Source organism: Homalodisca vitripennis, chromosome 5 (assembly GCF_021130785.1).
Source record: "Homalodisca vitripennis isolate AUS2020 chromosome 5, UT_GWSS_2.1, whole genome shotgun sequence".
Lineage (NCBI taxonomy): Eukaryota > Metazoa > Arthropoda > Insecta > Hemiptera > Cicadellidae > Homalodisca > Homalodisca vitripennis.
In genome coordinates this window covers 103,180,621-103,187,303 of record NC_060211.1, presented here as the reverse complement: position 1 = coordinate 103,187,303, position 6,683 = coordinate 103,180,621, and positions in this window count along the sequence as shown.

Genomic DNA, 6,683 nt, shown 5'->3' with positions numbered 1-6,683 from the left:
AGACGTAAATTATATTGTACATTCGTTCTCGCTTTTTAAACCCTTCAAATTTATTAGACTATTAATTTAGCTAGAAAGATGCGTATAGTTTAAAGGCTACGATTTCGAATTTTCTCTTCTTTTATAATATGTTATCTTTAGGTTTTTGTTTACACGAACTTATGCAAGAGAATTTAAAGAAGAAAGATTGAACAAAGTTAGTTGTAAAACGCGTAATGCAACTCTCATTCTACACATATATAAAATATTGGAAACATCCGAAACATGTTCTAGATGATAAACTTGCAACACATTTCCTCCCGTTTTTGGACATTACCACAAGAGCGAATCTAATTATTGCTAATTTTTCCTGAGGGACTGTATTAATAACAACCAGCTACCCCTAGCTTAGCACGCGATTTCGTACCAAATAAGAGGTACAATTCATAGGCATATCCTTTGTAAATGACACAATAAAAGCTCTTAAAAATAATAGGTCATCAATGGAAAATATTCCAATCACCCGAATCACTTAAGAATAATTGGACTTTAAGTTTAAAGAGGGGCCCTGTGATCGGACGGTGAACAGTTTTATATACGTACGGTACCAATGAAAAATACTTGTACACCAATTTCTCTGCAATACTTCATAATATTTGAATGAATAGCTCCAAAAATGTCAGTAACACTTTAAACTATTTTAGGCCAGAGTGAAGGAATAGTAAGTCCATAGTAATCTTAATACAATCACTTATGATATAATATGATGAAGCCTATGGTAATTGTGAAACATAAGTAATGGTTTAGATACATATTATTTCAGTGTTCATTGTTAAGAGGATTGAGTGAAAAAATTAATTGGTCACTTATTTTAGGTTTAGCACGTTAAGAAACATTCCTGATGACAATCAGTTATATTTCACACGTCATAATAGAGTTTGTTTTGTTGTTAAGTACAAAAAATATGTACATATTCAGTTAGAGAAACCCACTTTTGTCAAAAGTGCCTATTTTCGACTCTTGTAATCTTGTTCCAGTCTCAGTTATTCGCGGTACCATGGTAGCTTTTTCAGTTAGGTATTTAAATGATTAAGTACAAAAAAATGTATGATTTGTTTCTGAAAAATCAATGAAAAATATTTAAAAATGTAAAAAGAATGTCTGGATGACGTATTAATTCTACCTTTAAAATGAGACATCTACCATAATTCTACAACAACAAAAAACAAGGGATTAAGTGTTTAAAGTCTAACATTGTTTTCATGGTGTTATAATCAAGATGGCCGCCTGTTGAGCTTAGCCACAGTTTGAGGATATATCGCATTCGTAGTACGCTAAACTGCAAAGAGCAAAATTTTGCTTGAGGTTGCAGATTGTGATGGCTGACAAACAAATGAGTTTTCGGAGTATCGCCCACATATATGGTAGTTCGTTAGGAAAGTTTTAAAATGGCCATTCGAAAGCAGAGCATAGCCGGTAAATTGGCCCAAAAAACTGATTTAAGCGAGTGATACAAGATGTCTGTCGACATCAAATTAGTGGTAGGCACGTCCACTTCTGGGAGATTCGAGATAGTGGAACGCGATGCTGGAAAAAAATTAAGGACAATAATGGAACCCAATTTTGTGGACTAGCATTGCTGAATGAAACGACTGTGACAAAAATGTGGTCGGCACGTCCGTCGATGGTTGAGATAAATCAGGAACAAATTGTGTGTCTAAAGTGGGCTGGATTTAGTCAGAGGGGCTCAAAGTATTCTTCTAGTACAACCTTAGCGGGACAAAGGACTATTTACCAGTTAAAAGTGTTTATCTAAATTAATATACTTATTTATATCGTTCGTCAACCTAATGCGACAAGAATGGGGGTATACTTATTATTACATCGCCACTTATTTGATTTACAACAAAAATAAAATGCAAAGAAAATAACCTGTATTAAACTCATACATAAACATGCAGCTCATATGGGCCGATAAAAACAATGTATTACTCTTAACACAATCGTAGACCTACGAAGGCGGACGTTTTATAATTGTGAGAGACATTTCCTTGTGGAATATCTTCGTCTAATTACACTCGCAGGGCTCAAATGCTATATTTAATTTAATATTTATATAAATATGATTATAATATACAACTTTTATAGGTTTAAGGGAAATGTATTGATTTTCATTATGACAATTTTCTTAAGAAAATGTTACATCTATATCAATATTACGAAACCTACCAATACCAATGTGGAAATTTGACTGGACGGATCTCTTTCCTTCCATCACGCAAAAAGTAATAGGATTGAAATTATGTACGGACAATACACTGGTATAACATAGGTCTTCTTTGGTTCCATGACTACTTCAGGCTTCAGGACTACTCTATATCTACATAAACATACTACATCTACATACTACTCTACATAAACACACATTTCGATGATTGTTACGAGAATAGCAAGACAAACACGTTCCTTTTTTCTCTGGGAAAATCATTTAATTACTTGTTTTATTCTCTTTATGTTGTATATATTTGTATTTTGATTTGTTAAAGAGTAATTAATTAAGCATGTAAAGTCGTGTGTTAGTTTAGTTTCAATTGTGAACATTCCTTAGTTTGATATTTTCCGTTTATTTGTTTAGGTTAAGGACTTGTTTGTTTCTCTTTTGTCCATTATGAAAAAGAGCACTCATGAACATGATCATTATTTAATTTCCTCATTTAGGAAGAAACTCTAATGTATTTGAATTAAATCAGTACAAATCATCGGATGGTTACATTTCTGAGCGAAAGTGAGTTTGTTTGTTTCGCTTTCACGCGCAAACGATTAAACCCACGGATACTAGACTGACATCTAGTATCCGTGATTAAACCGATTGTCCTGAAATATAACGTGGACATTCTTAGCGTTTGGTTAAGATATAAGCCTACGCCTATTAGTATTTCGAAAATCCCTCCGGGCTTCTCTTCAATGGTCTCTAAAGTTGCGAAAAATCCCATCTTGGTTCCTAAAATTGCATTGCAGCAAACAAATATTATTATAAGAGCCTGTTAAATGTAATCCATTGCTATATGTAAACATTGTTTTATAACATCACAACTTTGTGTTTAATGTAGTAATAATATACTTGTAGTTAGCAAATATTAAGTATGCAGTGCTTGGTTGGTACTGTAATGCTGATACAAAAGACAAAGTTATTATAAATTTAAAGACTGTTATAAAACCTATCTTAGTTTTTTTTTTTATAGAAGTAGGCTTCTCATACCTATATGTGTATGTACGTATGTGTATATATTTGCTCGATCAGGAAATAAATCCAAATCAACTATGGACAAAAGTACTGCCCAGAGTAACATACAATGACCATAAATATACATTTTTGACAGATTGGCTTCATCATGGCAATAAGACAAATTGAACATGGGTGTCGGAAATACAACTCACTCAAACCATAAGTGCTCATACACATGCAAGGCCTCTAAAAATACGTGCGAAGCTTGGGTAATTGTTAGTATGCTATATTCCAAAGTAAGTTTTGAAAAATTAGAATACAGTATTTCAATTTTATTTTGCTTATAATTATTATTCTCTCATTTTAATTTTCCACTCTTTCCAGGGCCGGATTTAGAAAATACAAGCCCCTAGGCTCCACCTGTGGTGCGAGCGTTTGGAATACCTCCCAATAAAAAGAGGGAGGGGAGATTTTAAAATGAGGTGCAAAAAGGCAATTTTTAAGGCAATTTGCGCTAAATATTCTGTATTGTCTGGCCTTAAAATATTAATGCTTTATTAGTTATAACATAATATTTGTACCCATTTGCATGGGAAAATGTCAGACATTAGACAACTTTACTTTAATATCGTTAATTTATAACTCAGGTTATTTTAGGTAACGATAAAGTCACAAAAGTAAACATAATTTTAACACTTTAATGTACGTTGGTAAGTCTACAAGAAAAGTACAAGTCAACATTAAATACTTATGAATAATTCTTTTGCCATAAATTAAATGTACTGCAAATCATGTTTACTTCAGTCACTCTTGCCGATTGCCGTTTTCCGTCTAAGATTCTCCGCACTGTAGCCATTTACGATGTCTTTATGGTTGACTTGACTCAGAATGTCGTATTCTATACAAAGCAAGGCAAAAACTTTTAACCTGTGTTTTGACATAGAGGTCCGGTGTTTGTTCTTGATCAGCTTCAGCTTAAAGAATGATCCTTCTGCAGAGCAGTTAATCACTATCAAAGAAAGGTGCATTCTTATCACCACTTCTACATTAGTAAAGTTAAAGTACATTAGTTAAAGTTGTTTTCCAACATAAGTTAGTACATCGATCCTCCTTTCTTTACCAACATGCTTTTCATTTTTCTCATATTCATTTTGAAACTGTTAGGAAAAAATCTTGAATTGTAAAAACTTAGTTGTAAAATTCTACGTATAGATCTTCGCTGTAGTGTAACAAGTCAAATTTGTTACGGAGTCCAAAACTCGTATCGATAAGTTCGTACGTTTAATGCTATTTTTTTAATGCACCGCCGAGTTCATCTATGAAACTTTGGGTCCGGAATGTTAGATGGGGTTAGGTCAACTTCCGGAGCTTGTACACAATCAAGAGGGACTTAACGTACATTTGTTTTCCGCTTACGTTTTGATTCAACTTCATATTCTAGACAGTCAGTTAATTTGATAGCTTTCTGCTCATACTCATCGAAACTTTCTCGTTTACCTTGAATCAGGCTTATCGAAGATTTCATCAATGATGCGGCTGTGTTCACACCGATTCTAAGGTTTTGTAAAGATTCACTAGTTTTGTTTACTTGACCCAAAATCTCGTCCCCAAAACGGAATAAAGCTCTGTCTCTAGTTCATTTTTCGAACCAAACCCGGAGCAGCCACTCTTGATATCCCTGAATCCTCCATATCATCTGAAATTTTCACCAGTGCCTGCTATATTCTTTTACATTCTTGCAAAAGAGCTTTGGTAGCATTAGCTCGACTTGACCATTGTGTTGTCGTGCTTTTTGGCACAATAACTTTTTTCAGTTCTAGCTTGTTTAAAGCACTCGGTTAGAGTCTGGTATCTGTTGGTTGAGGCAGTGAAATAAACAAAAATCTACGTACTATCTACGATAGTAAAATATGACCAGTGACATTATTTTCTAATTGTAAATGTAGTGGGTACGGAGTTCTAGGCATCCGGCCCTGACTCTTTTATTTTCGTGTGTGACGCCCTGTTTTTATGTTCAAAATTATCATTATAAATCACATATAGGCTAATAATAATTTATAAATAAAATATACCTGTAAAAGCAGGACAAATTTATCCTCATAATGGTAAACTAAGTCTAGTAAATCTAAGGGGCGAAGTTCAATATTTGTTGTTTAGCGTTAGTTCAGTACATAATGGAACTCGTGTTCATTGAGCCATTGATTTAAAAATGTCGCTAGGTTTTACGAAACAAATAAATTACTAAATATTTGTAATTTGTATCTGGATCTGCCCAGGGGCTGGATGGGGTCTCGGTAAACCTTCTTAAAAGTAATATTCACTTTATCCTTAAACCTCTGATGCGTTTAATTAATACAAATATTTCAAAAGGAATTTTTCCTGATACATTTAAATTGCAAAAATAATTCTCATGTACAAATCTAATATAACGAATTTACAGATAAAAGCAACTTCCGTCCGATCTCTTTGTTCGGACAAAAGAGTGTTCTCTAAAATACTAGAACGAATAGTTAAAGATCATCTAGTATCTTACCTGGAAAACAGTAACATTTTAACTGAGAGTCAGTATAGATTTAGGCGTGACAAATGTATAAATGATGCTTTATTTGACATAAATAAAGATTTAAATACCAATCTATCTAAAAATAATAGATGCATGCTCATATTCATAGACCTGAAAAAGGCGTTCGACTCAAATACTTTTATTGGACAAATTAGTAGCTACAGGCGTACGCGGCACTGCTATGGCTTGGTTTAGTAGTTATTAAAAAAAAACCCGTCAAGTAGTTTCAATCTGTGGGCAAAATAGTGACCAACAAACCGTCGACTACGGGGTAATCCAGGGCAGTACGTTCGGACGAGTTCTATTTTTTATTTATATCAATAATTAGATATAATTGTGATTTTCACTTATGAGTTTTTAACATTCTCAACTACCGGTACCTAAGGTATGTAAGTGGAGAGTCAGCTATATTAATATGTTTATAGTGATAAACATGGTTTAGAATACAATAATACATGGTTTAGAATACAATAATACATGGTTTAGAATACAATAAGGCTTGCCGTTATTTTTATATACTTCAAACAATGCAAACCGTAAATCTATGATAATATAAAATATGTATATCTCATTAAGCCAGTGACGATAAAATATTGTTTAAAATCTATATTGATTTAATCATTAAATATGTATACGTACAAGGCCGTACTCAGCTTTGGTGGGCTCTAGAAAAGATATTCCGTCGTGCCCCGTTATGTCCCACCGTCCGCCAACACGGTCTCTTCAAATAGACGTGTTGTTGACCCGGCATGTCCCCCCTGAGAGTACGGGCCTGTAATGCATAGCAGTATCCTAGTTTAATATAAATATTCATAAACAAGAAGTACTTACTCTGCCAGAACTGCAGTTTCGAACATCCCACTTGCCAGGTGAAAGTAATAAAGGCCAATTCATACCGATAGCTGTGACGACCAT